This window comes from Thunnus albacares, chromosome 18 (genome assembly GCF_914725855.1).
Source record: "Thunnus albacares chromosome 18, fThuAlb1.1, whole genome shotgun sequence".
Taxonomy (NCBI): Eukaryota; Metazoa; Chordata; class Actinopteri; order Scombriformes; family Scombridae; genus Thunnus; species Thunnus albacares.
In genome coordinates, this window is record NC_058123.1 from 18,775,518 (window position 1) to 18,797,006 (window position 21,489).

The following is a 21,489-nucleotide window of genomic DNA, read 5'->3' on the forward strand; positions in this document are numbered from 1 at the left end:
TTCATGTTGTGTGAGCATGGGGGCCTATAGGAGTATGGAACTCCAAATTAAAATACATTTAAAGCATTTTCCATAGAATTCCTACAATATGCAGCAACCAACTTCTAAAATAAACTCTAAAACATAGTATTAAAAGTGTTACATGTAAGAATAGCCCCGGCCCGTCCTGTCTCATAATACCACTTTGTACCTCAAGAGGTGATAGTGAGTCACTGTAGTGTCCAGTCTGCCCTCAGTCTAACATAAGTGGATTTAGAAGCCTATTGTTTACAGTGAATCTGTGCGATGGTGTCGTCAAGGTATCAAAATGCTACAGAGAAATTATAGCCAGCGCTAAATTACCAAAGAGTTGCATAGATCAGTTCATCAGATCATGTTCTCCCCAGTATGACGACAGATGTTGATCGGCCAATGGCTCATCACATCGCCGAAAATGTTGGAGCGAATTTTCAAACAAGCGTAATTTGGATAAACTGACCACATATTGGGAATTTAAAGGGTTACTTTCTCACCTGAAAAAATATTAAAATTTAACAAAGTGACATAATAATGGTCCTAGATTAAAAAGTACAACAGCTTTTAGCCTGGCTCAAAATCTGCCAGTTGCTCGGGGCAGCACTACTTCTTCATCCTCTCATGTTAGACTGAGGGCAGACAGGACACTACAGTGACTCACTATCACCTCTTGAGGTACAAAGTGGTATTATAAGCCAGGACGAGCTGGGGCTATTCTTACATATAGCACCTTCAATGTCGTTATATCTCCAAGGCAGCACGTCTGGCTTCAAATCAAACCATTTCTTGATTTCCTAAGTGTGACCGATTGCTTGGGAGCCTACCCACCCCTGAGCAGTCACACTCTGTCCCTTTCACAGAAGTGGACATCTACCATCAGCTCATGAGGTGTAAAGCTGGTAAGCCCCCTGGCCCAGATGGGATCACAGAAAGGCTGCTCAAGGGCTGTGCTTTGGAGCTTTCCCCTGTACTCCATTCAATATTTAGTGAGTCATTCCAGACTTCAACCGTCCCCACCCTCTGGAAAACATCTACAATCATTCCTGTCCCAAGAAATCCCGTACCTCCGAACTGAATCACTCTAGACCAGTAGCGCTCACCTCCATCATTGCAAAATGCTTCGTGAAACTGGTACGGAATGCCATCCTCCGAGTTGTTAGCCCGCAGCTGAATTCCTACCAGTTCACCTACAAGGCCAAAAGAGGGACAGCAGATACAGTGGCATGCCTCCTTCACACTCTCCTCCAACACCTAGACTTCCCTGGCCACTATTCCAGGGTCCTCTTCATAGACTTAAGCTCCACCTATAACACCATTCAACAGCATCTGATGATCAGCAAACTCCACTATCTCCATGTTCCACCTCTCTTCATCCGTTGGATTCACAGTTTCCTCAGTGACAGACCCCAGGCAGTCAGGGTGGGTACCACTACATCCCCCATCATCATTGTCAACACTGGAGCCCCCCAAGGCTATATTCTGAGTCCCTTTCTATACACACGCTACACCAATGACTGTCTTAGCCCCTCCTCCATTACAAAATACTTCAAATATTCTGATGATGCAGCCATACTCACCCTCCTCATAGACAGGGACTCAGTCACAGCCTACCAACAATCCATTGCCCACTTCACCTAGTGGTGCACAGACAGTCACCTCCTCCTCAACATCACCAAGATGAAGGAGGTCATCTTTTACACCCACAATAAATTCACCACCCCTCATTGCCCCATTTCCATCAACGGCCAGCCAGTGGAAATGGTGGAGAGCTTTAATTACCTTGGCATCATCCTGGACAATAAGCTGAGCTTTGATCACCACATCACAGACATCCATAAATGCTGCCCACAAAGACTCTCTGCCATTCGCAAACTTAGGGCTCTCTCAGTTAAACCCCACCTGCTGCTCCTTTTGTACCGCAGTATTATTGAACCCAACCTCCTGTACTGCGCCACCTGCTATTTCACCATGCTCACCCTCACCAATAGAAACAAGCTCCGGAAAATCACTAACATATCTTCTAAAATAATTGGCCTCCCTACTCCTAACCTGTCAGCCCTCACTGATATTGCCACCACTCGCAGAGCACTGACCATAGCACACGACCCCTGCCACCCCCTAACGCTGTAACAGGCTTATGTTGTTTTGATGTTTTTGTTTGTTTATACTCTGTGTTGAGTTTTACTTGTGTACAGACTGAAAGCAAATTTCCTCTATAGAGGACAATAAAGAATGAATCTGTATCTACTTTTATCCTCCATCATGTGTGGATCTTGCAACCACTCCCTAATCAAACATATTAAGATGGCCTGACTTCACTAACACATTAATCAAACAGATTTTCTTTTGTCAAATATAGAGAGAGAGGAGTGATTGAGGTAAAAGGTGGGAAGACAAACAGCAACAGGGGATGGAGTGGGGAAGTGGGAGGCAGTGATGATGGTGCATTGTCTTCTCATAAGTGTTCTGAAAAAAAATCAAAGATTACAGCACAGCAAGGGATGATGTGCATGGCCCACATGCCTCCTTCATAGGAGGATTCAGTTTAAAATTAGACTTGTTTTTCTTGTAGAGACATCACGAACATGGCAGTACATCGCTCTCGCCTGCTTTAGAAACTCTAGTTAAACTGCAAACTGCGATCTGTAGAAGAATTCACTGCTTTCCAATCCGCTGATGCAACTCTTATTGACTGTCTCTGAAAAAATAAGCAGAGGTGGTCACTGACAAGGCTGGCATCTGAAATCTAAATCTGGTCCACCTGTCTGTACATCCATGATTTACCCCAAACAGTTCTGTCTTGTTGCAAGACAGGCTTAAAGGAAAAGGCTGGTGATACTCAATATTTTACTGTCAACAAACCCTGTGAAAATACCAAAATCAACAATAAATTGATCCTGCTACCAAGTAGACAAAGCATATGGCTCATTCCTCTGTGCCAAAAACCTCCATTGTTATCCAAAAACTATTAAAGTAAAACACATCAATCAGCCACACAGTTGCACTGTATGACATGTTCCGTCTTTACACTATTTACATTTATTTGAGTAACACTAACTAAAAACTTAGAAAACTCCCTAGACTTTTAGCCACCGTGATGTTGACATTTGTGGTTTAGATTGATTTTGATTGAGACATAATGTCCCTCTCAGGCTGAATTATTGTAACTGGTGATCTCTTAACTTTCCATATAGCACCATCTTTAGGTCCAAAATTCCACTTTATCCAACACCAAATTATTACATACATAATTAACTTTATGGAAGTAGTAACTTTACACCACATGTTTCTCTAACCCTAACAAAATGAGCATCTTAACCTAAACCATGATCTTTCCCTAAACCTAACCCAAGTGGTTTTTGTGCCTAAACCTGGCCAGACCTTAACCATAGCATTGCCATATCATAAAACATCATTATTTTGTAACAGTGACTTGTAAGGGTTTTGGAAAGCACAGACAAATAATGTTGTCCTGCCGATTAGTGCTGATAGGTTCGCTAGCAACCTATTTCATTGTTTAATTTGGACTTGTTGGTATTTAGCATCATCATGGTTAGCGTGTTGCCATGCTTAAATCACCACTGTGTCTAAGTACAGCCTCATAGCCTCATGTTGTTACAAAACGAAACAACATACTGTGATCTTTTTTTTTTTTTTTTTTTTTAAAAAAAGGTTTACATTTTAGTAAAAAAATGTTTTGGATGCCACAGACACGCTAGGGAAGTTGGAAGGTATTGAGACAGACCAGTGCAATGTTGGTTTTGGAATTTTTATTGAATTTGTTGACAGTGATTAAAAGTAAAACACCAGTCCTATTCTTTAATGATTAATTAATGAATATAGCTGTTTACAACTTTTCACAATCTATGTTTGACTTTGGGAAAAGTGCTAGTTTTCATCCTTAAATAAATTCTAGAAGATATTATAAAAATGTATTTTTTCAACTTTCACTTTCAACCAAAATTGTCTGATATGATTTATCTTTTCAACATTTTTTCAATATTCTTTAGGACTTACAGAAACAGTGGAAATGGACCTAAGGAGATATTAGCAATTATTGTGAGAAATCACAAAGAGGGACCAATACTGTTTTAAAGAGGAAATGCTCATCTTGTTTTGTGTCTTCTCATACTAACATTTAAAAAAAGCTTTTGAAATCCCAAATTTTCATAAGTCCACAAGGTAAAACATGTGATCTTTATGTGACATTTTCTTTTGTTAAACATTTGCTCTATGTGGGAGCTTGCTCTGTATAGAAACTGCTTAGGGGACCTTGAAGTCACCATCAATAGATCTACTGTTAGTTAGTTTGAGAGGGAACTTTTTTATTTTCAACCACAGAACAATGGAATGAAAAGGGTATTTTTTGGGGCTCATGAAGGGCTGGATATAAATGTCAGCTGCTGCTTGGATGGAAAAAAAATGCTATTGGCAAAGTCAAGTAGTTTAAAAACCTTATCAAAGACGGTTTCTGATAAAGTATTGCACACAATGTGTGTGCACACAAAGGGAGAGGAAGCTCAATGTCTCCAAAACCACTGAGCAGCACAGCAATTAGCTAACTATTTTAATTGCCGTATTGACTAGACATTTATTTTAACTAATTTAATAAAGAATTAGAGGTAAGCTCCTCACTCATTCTGTGCAGTACAATATCATAATCTGTACAAAACAAATACCTAATTTTAAGAACCAAGAAGGAGAATGTCTAGTACACATATTTTCTTTATTCTGAGGCTCAACCACTCACAATCTTAAATTCAGTGCAGGCTACTAAATATAAAACCATCTTCAATGGTTAGCAAGATAATCCCCTGGTTAGTGAAATGTCCTGGGTGATATCTCAACACAAGCAAAACACACAGGAACACTAATCGCACTAAGCGCCCATCACATGCACCCTGACACTGCAGTAGAACCGGGGCAGAGCAGAGAGCCCAATCCCAGCTGGAGGTTAATCGGATCACATAAAAGCAAAGCACACCTCATCTTTCATCACTAGGCAACACATTTATGCAGCAATCGATAGGTGGAATCATATTTCCCCTTTCAGAGAAATGAGGGAAATTGAAGTATTGTGACCCGACCAAGATGAATGGGGCATGCCTCATACTTTACAGATATCAACAATAAGTCTTAGCCTTGCGTTTCTCCAAAACTTGAGCTGTTTTCGTCTCTGACAATTCTTATGGCCTCTTAAGTTCTAAAATGGCCTTTGGGTCATTTCTGTCAATAAAATTCCCCAAGACTGAACATAGGCAATTTACAGCATGCTCGTCATCTCTCTTTCTCCCCGCACCTCCCTCTCATCTAACCACACAATTCACGCACATATAGTCCATCGATACAGATATATTTACAGGCCACAGGCATTATTCCTTTGGGAATGTTGGAGAGTGAAAGACGTTCCTCACTTTCACATGTAGGCAGACATAATCTTAGAAATGAAACCACGAGCAGCAAACGAAACAGTAAAGACAAATTTATCACAAAGGCAAAATTATTCATTTGCATATTAAAAATAGATTCTTTAACATGTTCTTGTTGTAATCAGGAGATTGTGGGTTCAGTAGGACTAATTGACACAAAGAAAAATGATGTCTTTGTGATACATCCCTCTTTATGTGAAATATTGAAATGTTAATATATTTGAAATAATAACATTTGCTGTCTGTGCTGTCCTTCAGTAACCAATTACATAAAATAAATGAAGTAGCCTAAAAGGAGAATTAAAAGAATCTTACATTACTTAGTTCATCCTTCTTTCATAATGTTTTCTACCATTAGTGGGTCTTAAGTAGGTAATTCGTTCATCACTTTGTTTTTTTGTAAGTCATGGACCCCAAAATGCATTTTCTTTTAGCTCTTTGCTACAAAAGTAAAGAACAAATCGGAAAGTTCTACATTATCATCAAGGACACAGCAAAAAAAGAATATAAATTTCCTCCTTTTCTGGAGGAGATGCAGAAAGTAATTACATATTACATGGTTTAAAAAATGTTGAAAATTAGTTGTTTGTAAGCTGTCATTTCTTGCACAGCCAATGTGTTGTACCACAAGCTGCCTTATTTAGATCCAAAAGGTAACTGATGCTGTATGACATTTAAGATCCATTCTCCGCCTTTGCTTGTTTGGAATTAACGTATTTCAGTGTTACAGGAATCTTAAGGAAACACTAGAGGAAATAAAAAGATAAACTTCCCGTATGGGCATTAGTTGTGCCCGACTGGGGAAAAACTTGCAGCAGCTTCCAAACATTTCTTTGTCTGCATTAAGAATATTTTTCCCCTTCATTCTGCAAGGCATCATGTCTCCCTTGTGGGGGTACTGAGCAATAGCAATGAGCAGCACTTTGCCAGTTGCGCGGAGAGGAAAAAAAATCTCAGAGCTTTTCTGCCTTGAAGACACATTTGGGACATGAATGGGCTTTTTATGACACTTCAATTCTGTCCATTGCCTGTGGGCCCCGTGTTGTACATTGTACAGTGTCAGGAAGGGATGGGGTGAATGGTGGAGCGGGGAGTCACTAAGGAGCCGGTGGTTGTTTAGATGAGATGAACTATTAGATGAGCTCTTGAAGGAATGGGGCCAAATGTGCTGAGCAGAGCCCTACAGTGGTTAGCCTTCCTACGAGGGCACCCGCAGGGGTAATCGAAGGCTTCAGATTTAACTATGTGGACTCCTTAAGACTGCAGATTGCCTTGGAGAACTTATGAATGTGACCAACTCTCTCTCAGTGAAGTAACCGCACTTTGAAAGCAAGTCAAATAAAAGTAGTGACAGTGACTGATGATGCGGCGGTGTGCTTAGACGGAGGGAGACCTTTGTCATAAATAACAACAAGTCTTGGCACATGGTAATCATATCCAAGTGAATCCATTTCAGGTATACTGTATAATATATTTTTATATTTTAATTTTTTTTTTCTGTGCAAATATATGAAATCAGATGCAGCTAAGTGGGTAAGAATAATGCAGTGAGTTGGCAAAAAGGAGCAGGGTGAGTAATGTTCTGGCATTTCCAGCAAGGTATATTGTAAGAAAGTCAATGGGCCTTGGACGTCAGGCACTGCAGCTGCTCCAGGAACTCAAATAATTCAAACCACAATATTAATTATGTTCAGAAGATGGGATGGGCAGGCATTCAACATAATCGTTGTCTTTAAATGCAAATGTATAGATATATAGAGAGAACTAATGATACAATTAATTTCACAATTTGTACAAGTCTCTCAAAAAATCATGTTAATTTGAAAAAAAAGTTTTTTTTTAAAAAAAAAGATCAAGTGAGTTAAATTAACATTAATTAACGTGATTTTATTTTTCATTAAAGCAGCAAAATAAGCCAATAATACATTTTAAAGCATGAATAATCTGGTTAAAAATAATGAGAACATCCAGGAGATTGGATATGATCAGACAATGGCTAAGGCCCAAGTTTATTTATCAAGACAATCTATATTTCATCTTCCTCTAGATTTTTTTTCCCCCCTCTGTCCTCATATCACACGGGCAGAGGGACAAATCTATTGGGCCCTCTGTAATAACAGGCTGTAGAAATCGGAGTCAAAAAGGCTGTTGAGGTAATTGAATGCGTTTTCAGTTGGAGACATACTCGAGTTGAAATTTCCATGGGTAAGACTGATGGGTAGCACCGTAAGGCTGAAAACACCAATCTCATGCTCTACATGGAAATACAAGAGAACAGTAATGTAAAACAACCACATTTCACATTACAGTTATATAAAAAGTAGTGATCCAGTCTGTGGATGGCTGTAATTGCGCAAAGCTCCTGCAGAAGTCCTTTTTTTGTGTGTTACAGCTCAAGGATCTGTATCTGCTTCCTGGTGGAAGGAGGATTTAAACATGAGTTGGGGGATGGTTGATAGAGGTTGTGTGCTACGGTATAATAAGTGCTCTACGTGTGACAGCATACTTGTGGTGGTTTATGTGGTTGGGAGTAGAAAATCCAATGATCAGACATGCAACGTTAAGAGTCCAGAAGAGAGAAGATGTGGATTCTACATGAGGTTGTACCTCATGTGTGTGATTATTTGTGTATCTGCGTATGCGTGTGTGCATGCAGGTCATAACATGCATGAATGTGCTGTAAATATATATATATATATATATATATATATATATATGTATGTATATATGTGTGTCTGAGTGCACATTTTATGCGCGAGTGTGACTGTCTAAGTATGAACACACTTGGAACTCCTTAGAGACAAAAGCCATGCAGCCTCAGGCAAACTCCATCAATAGAAGCTTATATTTTGAGCCAGCATGCACCCCACTGGTCAAACTATAGATAATTAAAAGTTTATCTTCTAAAGTTCTATCTGTAATATCTGTAATTATGGCCCGAATGTGTTTTTTTTTTGAGTGTGGAGGAATGTCTGCAGTGGACTGTGTTGATAGGTGGCACTGGAGGAGGGATGCGCGCCTCTGACAGCAGTGAGGTGGTAAACAGCATGGAAGAGAGGAGCCATGGTCTCTCATGGCCCTGAGGAAGTCCACTGCACGCTCCAGCAGGAGCAGAGGGAGAGAACAGACAGTCATTTCGCTGCTGCTCAGAAACTCTGAAATGAGATGAACTCCGAGGTCTCTCCCTGCAGCAAGCAACGCTCACGGCATGCATTTCTTTATCCATATCCTCCCCCAAAAGTGCCACAGAGAATTTTGAGTCTTTGAGTGAGCTTAGCGGTTAGGGGAATAAGCGGGAAATGGAAATAAAGATGCCAAGAGAAAGGCTGTCTATCATTTTTGCTCAATGCTCAGACCTAGTTTTATTTGTCAGCCTCATCCTTCTCTTGCCAGATTTTGTGACTAACTGAAGCTGTGAAAGGTTTAGTCAGATAATTACCTCGCGATCGCCTTGGGTTTTTGCAGAGAAAAATCTTTTCTTTTTTTTTCTTTTTTTTATAACTGGTCATAAAATATGATGCCACACATCATAAAATGTCTTTACATCACCATGGCACTTTTTAAAAAGCTGTCTATCTTTGGTACATCACTCATGGCTGAAATATGTGTGGTACAGAGGCCCAAGGTTACCTGAATAGATATAGAATAAATCGAAGTAAGAGATTGGCAATCTGTTATTTAATCTTCCTCTAGATGGTACAACTCTGAGAGCATAATCTTCCTTTTTTTTCTCCTCCTTTTCTCCCATTTCACACGAGCAAAAAGACAACCTTGCGGGCCCTCCATAATAACAGGTTGTGGAAATCACAGGAGAGAAGAGGCTGTTGAGGAGGCAAAATCTTCAGATCGAGGCATTCTTGAGTTGAGTTTAAATTTCCTTGAACAAGCATAAGAAGTCTGATGGTATAGTGAGGCTGGGAAAAGTAAATTTATTTTATAGAAAAAGAATAAAGACACAAACTTGAAGTACATTGTAGTTGAGCTGCAGTAAAGAGAGAGTGAGGAGAAGATGAGCGGCTGGAGGAGGATGAGCCAGTGAATGAATGTGTGAGGGAGTTAAGTTCTCAATTTATTCATCTGAAAAAAGGTACTCTTGTGGTAGATTTGGAAAAAAAAAAACCTCAAAACTCTCCCTAAATCAGACCTGAACCCAAGATACGACTGAAGTAGTTTAAATCCCTCCCTAATACTTGAAACACTGAGACTATAACGCCACCTAAAACTCCATCTTAAGACTTCTTGCTGAGTGAAAAAAGCCTTCAAGACTCACTTCTTCCAAGACACCTGAGAGCCCACTGTCAAGTGAAATTCCTCAATAAGTCTTATCACGGTGCATTACATCAGCGGGATAACCTTTAACACCATTCACTCAGGGTTTCTCAACGTCTCTAATGAAAGTGAGTGGGCAAAAGCACACAACTATATGTGTATCCCAAGGACAGACTGAGGTTCCCTGCAAAACAATATGAGAAAAACACATTGTTTAATGGTTTTAAAGCCTAATTGATCCAATTGTCTCATTGCTTTTAAAACATTTTTGTAAGTGAGCTTTGAATTGCTGCCTGCTTAGTTGCTAGATGGGGTACTATGAAGCAAGGTCACATTATAATACATCACAGCTGCAGGATATTAAAGCACTAAACTACAGTAGAGCTTATACATATATAACAGCTTTGAGAGCCAAACACAAGTATAGTTTAAGACCTATACCATCTATAAGGTGTTAACAACATAGCGACCTTTATAGGGTTGTTTCTTGTTTCTTGTTTTTTTGTCCAGTAACAAGTATTTGGAGTATACAAGTATCAGTTGGAGAGTTGTTTTTTCCTCTAATGGAAGTGATATTGTTTCATGGAGGTTGTTTAAATCTAAACCTGATGACCTGGTGTGGGTGTGTTGATTCAGAATTGCAATAACACGAGACAATATTGCTTTAAAGTTGAGATGTACTCATTGAAACTAAAATAGAAACAGTAACTTTTAAACTGATAAACACATTGTTGACACGTGGAAATTAAGGGAAGAAAATAACTTTTCAGAATATTTTCTTTTTTAGCTTATTTCTTACAGTATATAATATTTGCTCTTTGAAGACAGAAGGAACAGAGGGAAGTATCTTTCAAATCACTTTGAGAAGAGTTAGAATGGCACGTTAAAGTCATTACCCACTAAGGTGATCAGAACAAAACAATATAAGATGTGAGTAAGTGACTAATATTCCTGCAGATTACAACAGTGACCAAAAATGAGACATATTGATAGGCCTTATCCAGGTAATGACCAAGCTATTATTTTAGGAAAATTTTGCAATGATATTTTACTTTAGCAAAATGTAACCTTAATTTGACAACGTTTACACAAGCAAGACATCGGTTGGAGGTTTCTTTTTCTGGCACAATAAGTTTTTGAACTACAATGCAATGACACTATGACATCATACAGTATATGGAAATAAGTGCCATCCTTTAATGGTCAGTACAGAAGCTGAATCCAATTTGAAGGTGCTTCAAGGACACCAAATTGCTGCTGATCTTAAAAGTCTTCAGCTCCACTCAAAAGATGCCAACTTCTTTTTGGCTATGCAAGCTGCATGATTCTGGGAATGACAAATGATTTTCAGTCAGTAAGTCCACCACTTTGGTCCACATTTAAATATCTTAACAACTTTTAGCTGCATTGCCATGAAATTTTTGGGAAAACATTTATGATCCCCAGAGGATGAATCCTACAGATGTTGGTGCTCTCCTGACTTTTTATCTCGAACCAACAGTAAGTCAAACGTTCCGCTTATCCAATGAATTATCTTAACATCTACTGAATGGATTGGCACAAAAAGGTCTTTGAACATACATTCATGGTTGCCGAGTGATGTATTGTAATGACATTGGTAATCCCTTGACTTTTCCTAAAAGTAAAACAGCTCACAGCACTGCTGTGCCTACAAGCCTCTTTTATCTGTGTTCCATTATGGTTTCAACAGTTAATTTCACTTCTTATAGTGTGTCTTGGTGGATTTAAAATACATAGGGCCCTATCTTACGCCCAGCGCAGAGCAGCGCTAAACACAGCACAAGTCTCTTTGCTATTTTAAGACCGACGCAGTTGTCATTTTCCCATCCAGTGCCCATGTTGTTAAAATAGCAATGGCACTTGCGCCCATCAGTGCACCCATGGGTGTGTTGGTCTAAAAGTAAGGTGTGGTCAGGCGCATTGTTAGCGCATTGCTATCTTGAGGCAGCAGAGAGCAATTGCGCTATTGACCAACAAAAACCTGGTCTAAAGTCAATGGCGCAGTGTTTCACTGTTATTTTAGGGGTGCATTATCAAGATGCGCCTACACAACACCCGTGCACTCTGCTTGTTACACAGGACATGCAGCAGCGCACAAACAAAAGGTAACAAATAAAAAGATTACAATGTGAAAGATTATTATATATATATATATATATATAAAATAAAAAATACATGTCATAATGCTTAGTCATAATATTTATCAGAATTAGCTAATCGTAGTAATGATGGATTCAAATGTTTAATTATTTGACCAAATCGTGGCAATACATGTAGGTATTTAAACAGGCGGACAACAACGGATCAGACTCAGATCGACTTTCCTGCTGCTCAATACATAATGACATGAGGAACACATGAGGAACCTGTTCCACATGAGGAAATAAATGAGGTGAAAACAATGATTAAACTAACGAAGGAAATAAATCTGCACAGCTTCTAGCTGCTGCCAACAGCCGGATCAGAACCTTGGTGAGTTGATCAAGTCCTGATAACTGTGTTGATGATTCTTTACATGATTAAAATTAATTCTTTAATTTTTGAACAATATTTAACGAATATTCTTTAACATTTTTGAGAGTACAGTGATCAAGTTTCCATATTTTCAGCAAATGAAACCCCGCTGATTTGGTCACTCCATGACTGAACAAAACGATTTTAAAGAAACCAAAGCTGTAATTAAAAAAAAATAAACATTTTCAAAAACCAAATAAAGATAAATTTGTAACAAATTAATGAACAGGATCTTAAACTGGTGGTCTGGGGCTGACCACGGGAGGGTCCAGGAGCAGTAGTGTGCTCGTTATGGATCATGTGCTTTCCCTTTGCGCACGAACAGATCTGTTGCCTCTGCAGAGAAGCACTCCTTCTTACTACTTGGCAAACGCACCGTCATAATAGCAATCCACCAAGGTGCAAGCGCACCTAGCTCTTAAAGGGAATGGGAGATGACACTGTGATTGGTTTATTGCATGTTATGCCGAAAACACACCCATAATTAATTAGGAGACTATGGACAACCCCTTTGAACCATGCGCCTGGCGAAGCAACCATGTTTCCACCATTAAAATAGCAAAAGTGGATTTGAACACACCCTCAATGCAATTGCGCCATGCACTTCAGACCGTGCAGTTTCGATCATTAAAATAGGGCCCGTAGTTCCATTTAAAAGACATAAATGTTGTGATGTGCTTGCTTGAGTGGCCATCTCCAACATGCTGTGAGTGTTTGCTTTTCTCTCTTTTCTTTTCACAGCTATTTTGAGCTCTGCTGCCATACTTTCACTTCATTGTTGCCTAAGCTTTCAGCTCTCCACAGCATCTGCTGCTCTTCACTATACAGTATGAGTCTGCCTGCATGACATATAGCACACATGTTGCCACAATGACATTTATGTCACAGTCGGGCATCTGTCAAAAGCATGAATAGACTTTCTTTGTGTTCCCCTCTGGTTTGTTCTCATGGTCCTGATCATTCAGATGCCATCAAGTTAGCAATTCAGAAATCATTTACCCTTTCCTCAGGTATCAATATAAACATTAACCTGTTTATCAGTAGGGTAAAAAAAAAGCTTAGCTGTTTTGTTCATTCAGATAAGAACACTAAAATTAGCAGAACTCGGTGCAGTTAGAGGAGCATCACACAGCTATAATGGCCTGTGGTTCACCGGGAACACTAATGAGTGCACTTATATTTCCTCTCTTGATTTTCTCTATTAGCATGTGCATGAGCGCATTTGTGCTTACATGCATTGATATTCATATCACATGTCTGTGTGTCCAGAAAGCAGAGCAGGCTCTTAGAGAAAAGCACTCCGTTGATGAGTACAGATCAATATCTAAGCCGCCTATTATCATCTCCAACCAAACTGGGAACCCAAAATGATTCTCCATTCAAAGTAATTGACCTTTCCTAAATACCAGCACAAGACAACTCGCTTGTTTATGTTAGTTTGCATCGATCTGACACAGAGTCTGTGGCCATGGACAAATTCATTGTATTCACACAGGCCCTGTTAAAACAAAGACTGTCCCTGACTTTGATCATGGCTCCTAGGATGAAATATAAACCAAAGCTGGTGTCTGGCCAAGCAAGATAGGGGGTCCATTGAGGGAAAAAAACACAAAGCAGGTATTATTTTTTCATCAGTATCTGCAGCTGATTTACCAGCAATGACTTTACTTTAATCACATATTCAATGCTTAATTGTAAACGTATTTTAGCCACCTAAATAAAGGCCCGCCTTAGGTGGCTAAAATGCGATTTGCTGCTGGCCCTGTCCACAACAGTACAGTGCTTAACTTCTGTACCAGTACTTTTGTCTGCTTCTCCAAACTGGGAGCGTGTTGACCCAAATCTACTGCAGGTAATACACTGACTATGGATAAGTACCTCATACAACCCCACTTCAAAAAATACAAACTACCCCTTAACAACCCAGCTGAGCAGTTCATGAGCATCATATTGGGCATCATGCCTTGCAACTCTTAGCAGCTTGGCATAGCTCCCCTGGCCACTAGCGAGCTCTTGTTTTTATATTCTCACTTCAGCAGCAAGAGCCATCAAAGATAAAAGCACAGTTGCTCTTTGTCACACACAGACAACAGTCATGAAATTTTAACAGCTAGAAGTACAGATCTAGCAATGGAGACAAACTAGTCCCTGAGCTGAACTCAAATTCAGTGACATAGATTCATGCAAAAGTCAGCCTGTTAATGGAAATGATTAGGCTCGTTACAGCATGATGTCTCTTTATGAGAGACAGAATGCATTAACAATTTGAATGACTGCTGCGCATGTAAAAAGGTATTAAATATACATTTGTAAGATATAAAATATGTATGTTGTATCTATATACATACAGGATATGAAATCAGTCTTACCTTCAGGAAATGTTACAGTCCTTTAATCAGGAGGATTAAATCAGAAAATGTAAATGAGATTATGTGATTATATGCCGGCTGTAAAATAGCCTTTACAAGTGATCCATGTACTGTATTGATAATTGAAATGAGTTTCATTATTGTTTAAGCTGCTGATTATTTTTCTGATTGAACTATTAATTGTTTAGTTTGTAAGATATCTAAAATAAAATTATATTAGAGTATAGAAAATGTCCATCACACTTTTTCAGTTTTAAAAATGATCTTCAAATTGTTTTTTTGCTTGTCTGACAAACAGTCCAGACGTCGAAGATGTTACAATGAGATAAATGAGTGCAAATTGTTTTGTTTTTTTTTTCTTATTTTTGGCATTTTTGCTAATAAATTACTTCAATTAAAACTATCCTGAAATTGGCTCATTTTCAACTAATTGATCAATTACTTCTGTAAATTCATTTGTCATTAAAACGATGAAAAACAGAGAGAGAGAGAAAAAAAGAAAGAAAAACAAAAAAACAAAGAAACAATATAAAATCTTTTTAACCAATTTTACACAACTGGCAGCGGCTTCAAGCCATGTATACCTTCCGAACCACCCATCTGTCACAGCATATTACAGTCTGTCAATGGCTACAGAACTCTGGCCCAAAATCTCCACAAGGACGCTGTTCATAGCTGGGCAATCTCTCCAGGGCTCTCATTCTCAACTCGGCATCACTGTGAACTCATTTCTGAGCCACACAGGATGTTCACGCTCCTCATTCAGGCAGAGATGAGATGGCTTCAAAGGTCACACTGTTTTCTGTATGAGGGGTCTGGTGTGCTCAGGAATGGCGATTGTGCATGTGCATGCATGTGAGCCTGCATATGTTTGTGTGTAAATATACACAGGATAGTGCAAACGTGTAGTGTGTGTGTCAATGTCTTTGTGAATGTAGGCATACATGAATACTTCAGAGCATAACATGGACCTGCTTTGTAGGATTTGTGTGTGTGTGTGTTCCAGATCTGTGCTCAGCCCCCTGTAGAGATCAGTGGGCCAAGCAGAGGGGAGCCTGTTCCTACCAGTACACACTGCTGCTGAGCTGACAGCACACACTGTTCAGTGGCTTGGATATGAAAAGGAATATTGGGCAGCTCAAGGGGGGTCTTAGAATTTCACACACACATGTACACACAGGGTCCCAGTCACTATAGTGTCTCTCCTGATCTTACTGGTCACTTTTTGTGAAACTAAATTAAACTGTTGACATCTCTGCGGTTACGCAGTCACAGTTTCGCACAGTCTCCAGATAGCGATACAAGGATATCATCACCCAAAAATTACCCAAACCTGCCTCCTGTCTTTTCTTATTTTCTCTCTCTCTCTCTCTCTCTTACTCTCTCTCTCCCTCTATCTAGCTCAACTTCAAATTCTCTCTCCACCTCTTTCATGCACCATTTACTATATCCTGTTCAGGAACCTTTCAGCCAGTACCTTTGTCTGTCACTGTTGTGGAGAACAATAGAAGTATGCGCTAAGCTAAGAGAAACCCTGATGTTGGCAGTTTTTTAGTGCACCATTGATTTGATTGTACTACATGGAATCTGTGTGTGTGTGACCTAGGGCAGCAACTAATGATTATTTTCCTTATCTAATAATATTTATAGTATTTTTTGATTAACTGAGTAATTGTTTAGTCTATAACATTTCTGACACTTGTGAAAAATATAATTCACAATGTCACAGAGCCCAAGTTGATGCGTTTAAATCAATAAGCTCCCCCAAATTAAAATACAAAGTATGTGGTTTGTCAATGCCTGTGTTTTTCCAATTCTTCCAAAATCCATATTACTGTTACAAAAATGATTTAAAATCCCCCTCCACTCTAATATATGTTTTTCCTCTTGTTAGTACAGTTGGATGTTTGAGCTCCACTGTGCAGAATGATGTATGTGCAGAGTTTGACACTAGAAAAAACTGTTTTAACATTCATCTGCTTAAAGTGAAAGTTTCTCTGTGCTCACTGAAAACCAGATTTTAAGGGGTGGGTCTATGAGCATGATATGTGACATCACAACTAATCTGGAAGACAATCGTCAACTTACAAAAGTGTGATGTGGAAACCTGAAGCCTCCAGTGCACAAACACTGAGAATGGACTTTACATTGAAGTAAGAGACATCTTGTGTCCAGCTGTTCAACTTCTGAAATGGAAAATATTTACACATTTATAGATTCTGGAAATTTTAATGAAGGAGAAGTAGTACATATAATTTTAAGAATTTTAATGTGGTAATTATACTCTTTTTGTGGAAAAAAAAACATCAGACACACATTATTGTATTAATACATGTATTATTTTAATACATGTCTGGAGGGGACCTTTAAAGGAATGGTTTCTGAACCTTTTGAAAGAGAGGAGAGAATTCCCGCACACTGTCCTTTTACTTGCAATAATATTTATATAAAATGCAACATTTTGGTCCTTAGACCTTCGTCAGGTAAAACTGAGGAACAAAGAACATTCCAGGCAGATATAGTCATCACTTCCTTAAGTGAGGCCAATCAGGGACCATAAGCTGTCAGGCAATCAGTCCTGTAGTCTGTATGTATTTAGCCAATTAGAAGGCACCTCCAACTATCAAAGATGGAAATTCCACAATCTATAATGCAACATCTATATCAATTTATATACTAACATTGAATAATATAATCAGTGTTTAGGCTACTCCATAAATATACCTCTAAATACCATAATACAAAATTTAAATACCCACATTCAATCATATAATAGTTGAAATAGAAAATAGGAAAAAATATGAATATCTTTTGGATCTCACAATTGATATATTAAACATAGGGATGATGAAGACAATGTGCAAAAATCATCCAAACAGGGCTTACATACCTGGGGCCGTATTCATAAAGCTTACTAGTACAAAGAGTTGCTCCTAGTGATGAAATTCTAAGAAAATTCTCATAATTATGACGTTTTCTAAGAATTTCCCCTGAAGTTAAGACTAGATCCTGGTAAAGATAAAAGTTAAAGCATCTTAGCCCTTAAGAGAGCTCCTAATGTGAAAAACTGTTAGAAGCAGGGAGGAGGACTTTTAAGAGGCTTACGAGTGTCTTAAGCAGAGGAGAAAATGGCGGAAAGACAAAGAGGAAAGAGAAATATTCTCCAAACGCTGAATGACAGTTAGTTAATGAAACGCTACAGATTAGATCGTGCAGGGATAATGTTTGTGGTCGATCTCATTAGAGATGCACTCACATCTCACACCCAACACAATAATGCTAAAACGCCAGAAATGAAAGTGATCACAAGACTAAGATATCTGGCACCTGGAAAAGTCTAGAATTTGCTGGCAGCTGGAAAAAAAAAAAGATTTATAAAGAAAAAAGATCTGTATAAACTGGCCAGCAATCACAGAAATTGATAAAAGTTGAGCCATTTTCCCCCTGTTAATATCAAATAGATTGATACTAAAATTACCAGCATGGTAAATAAATGCAAGAAAACATCAGCATGTGAATAGGCTACTGCACAAGTAGAGCTGTGTTTTCAAACATTTCATAGGCTACTTTTAAAGTATGGCTTACAATCTATTCAACAGAGATGTTCATTACATAAAATAGTATTTATAACTACACCATGTCTTAATAGAGCTGAAATTCTATGATTAGGTCTATCAATTTCACTAATCACTAACAGTGCATTTTTATTTCTTTTCTTTTAAAAGAATGAGTCATACTTAGCAATGGGGTCAACAACACCTCCTCATTAAGGCAAATGTTTCTGCCCCTTCTGCTCTGAGAATTTTCCTAAATCACTCCTAAGCTAGGACTTTTTGCTAGAAATTTTTAGGTCAAGTTAGGAGCTCTCTGAGTATTCTCAGAATGTGAATACGGCCCCTGGGCAACAGAAGAAAAATCATCATAGGTGTATAAATCTATAAATCTAGTAACAATAAAATAGGAATCTGTCCTGGCTGATCCCATTCAAAACTAAAATTCACAACATTGCATTAAATAGCAACTCATCATTAAGACCTTTGGGGGACAATGTCTGTAATGTGAAGATCCAAAAAGCTTCATGTCTCTTCAGTAAAAGGTTATGGTCACCACCTCAAGGCTGCAACTTTACCTTCTCTATACCATAAAATTGTAAGGAGGCTTTGTATCATTAAAGTGCATAGCAACAGGATAATCACAGTCATTTCTGAGTATTGCACTCTTGTGTTCACGGATGCATTGCTTCAATTTTCTAGTGGTTTTACCTACATACAATAAACCACAAGGACAACACAACATATCGACCACATGAGTGGAAAAGCAGGTGATCACACTTTTGAACTGTTTGCTTGTGTGTGGATGACTGAAATGTGAAATCTTGGAGGTGTTGTTACATTGTGAAATTACCACAGCGGTAATTCCCATTAGAAAGAAGGCTGAAAAAGTGTCTGAATGGGTTGTGCAGGTCTATTCTTATATGCAAAATTTGTATGTACCAAACAGTCTCTCAAGTTGCAGTTGCATTTAAAAACAAAGATGGAGGATCTTGAAAGACAGTAGATAGTTCCGTATCTGACTGTAGAAAGTGCCTTTTTAAAAACTGACTTAATAACGTGTGAGTTGGTAGAATATGTTTTCATGCATTTGACAGTGAACTTCTTATTTTTATTGCTGGTGCTTAAAAGTTCAGCACCAGGTTTTAGGGGTACTATGTTGTATGCTGGGTCCACCCACAGCACAGGATATCCTCGTTGAACAAACCTTGATTCATTTCACTAGCTTTTTCCATAAAATCCTCAGTAGTGACAAATCCCTCTTGGTCTATAGAATTGGCTTTCAAGGAGACCCTTCTACAGAGGTGTGGGGTGGGAACTGGTGGCCAATAAAAGTGTGTTTTTATCTGTCTCCCAGATAGCACACCAGCACTTCTCATAACCCACATGTCTAGAAAGTGTATCTGTTCTTTACTTTAGTCCATAGTGAAATTTAAGTTCCAATCAAAACTGTTCAACAGTGCAGGAAAATCCTCCAATTCATCAATATTACCCTGGTAAATACAGAAAATGTCATCAATATAACAGTACCATTTCAATGTTTTATCCAAGCGACTACTCTTGTCTGGAATGGATACAAAAGCCTTCTCAAAGAAACCCATGTATAGATCTGCATAATTCAGGGCACAAATCAAACCCATGCTTCTGCCAGATATCTGAAGATAAAAGTCATTATCAAAGCGAAAGTAGTTATATTTCATAACAAAACATGCCAAACCAAGGACTAATTCATTAGGGGCATTAAATGTGTAGGAGTATTAATACTTTATTAATGAATTAACTCGTCATTAGGGCACTACCTCCATTTTGGTTAGGATTTCTTAGTGCCAGGAGGGAGCACTTACCCTTGTTCAATTTAATCAATGAATCAGTCTCACAATCGTAAGTTCTTGCCCCAAACAGTGACCTCTGTTTACTGCAGCTCAAAAAAACAACCAAACACTTTTAGGATAAATGAAGACATTTATTAATAGCTAAAAGTCTTGAGGATAGATGATAAAGCATAGATAATATAATATATACGGATAATATACAGAAAATAATAAATAAAAAGAAAGTAAAATAAATACATAAATAAGGCATAAGAATGATGAAAATTAATAAAGAAAATTATTCAGCAAGAGTGGCTCGAAGTGCGTGACTCAAGACTTAACGTGTTGTACTGGGAAAGCTAAGGGAAAAGCTAACTCAACTTCTCTAAATAAATTCTTTAATTTTAACGTTGTTCAACATCAACCCTTGATCACAAAGCCATGTTATGCCTTACTGTTGAGGTGTCTTGTCGTGGTAGAGGCGTCATCTTGGCAGGTTTGATGCAGCATCACCAGCGGTGTTGCAGTGGAAGAGCCCGTATCAGCTGTGGGCTGTGGCGCATCTCAGTGGATGCAGAGGCGTTGAATGCCGGTAAAGAATCAAGCCGTTTCAGGTCTTCAGGCTAGGTTTCAGACTTTAGGCCGGCTTCACTTCTGGGTTGCAGTCTTGCTCTCAGAGAGCAGTTTCAAGCGTTCTTCTTCTTCTTCTTCTTCATCTTCTTCAAGGGTTTAAGTTGCAGATTCAGGCTTTTGGTTGGCTTGTAGTAACTTAAGTTGAGTGTCGAATAAAGTTTAGTCTGACTACGCTCAAGTCTTCATAATACTGTATGTGTTTACTTCAAATTAAATTACAATACGTGGAAATACGAGACTTAATGTTACTAATAAAACAAAACACATTAACTTGTTGCAATAAAAGGTTAAATACAGATATATTTGGTTGAAAAACAAATAAAAGAGATGCCTTAAGAGCTTTCTTGAGTTCTTGGAGGCCAGCTCAAAGAGGAATCTCTTTGAGGCTGTTTTTATAAGTTAGAATAAAACGGGAGGAGTTTGGGTGTGTTCAAAAGGGTTTCGCGCCGAATTATTGATGAATATTCAATTTCTTTGTTCTAGGGGCTTTAGGTGTGGCTGGTGCTTTGCAGCCTGCGTCTCCTGGAATTTGGTGAAATCTAATTCTGAGTTTTTACATGCAAAAACTCACACTTCAAGTCACTGTTGCCTATTATTTCACATTAAAGCTGTAAACACATTCTTTTCATAGTGTCCAAGCATTCATGATATTTCTGATTAATAACGGTCCTATTAGCTTGTATCATATTTGTAAATCCATTCAAAAACAGTTAAGCAATTTACATGATTCATGATAAGTCAGTTCTTCTAATAACAAACATTAACCTTCATATTAACACTTCACGATGTCTAAGCATACAACCTTCATTAGTTCAACTTTCTCAAACTATTTACACATCTTAAATCATTTTCTGAAATAAAGTTTAATATTATAGTG

The 21,489-nt window shown here is 38.4% G+C and overlaps 1 protein-coding gene across 3 annotated transcripts in view; it reads right to left on the reverse strand.

Annotated features, from left to right (window-relative positions):
• The window catches only part of si:dkey-112m2.1 (transmembrane protein 132C), a 177,473-nt gene that overhangs the window by 121,766 nt on the left and 34,218 nt on the right, over positions 1 to 21,489 (reverse strand). The gene's annotated exons all lie outside the window — the stretch shown is intronic.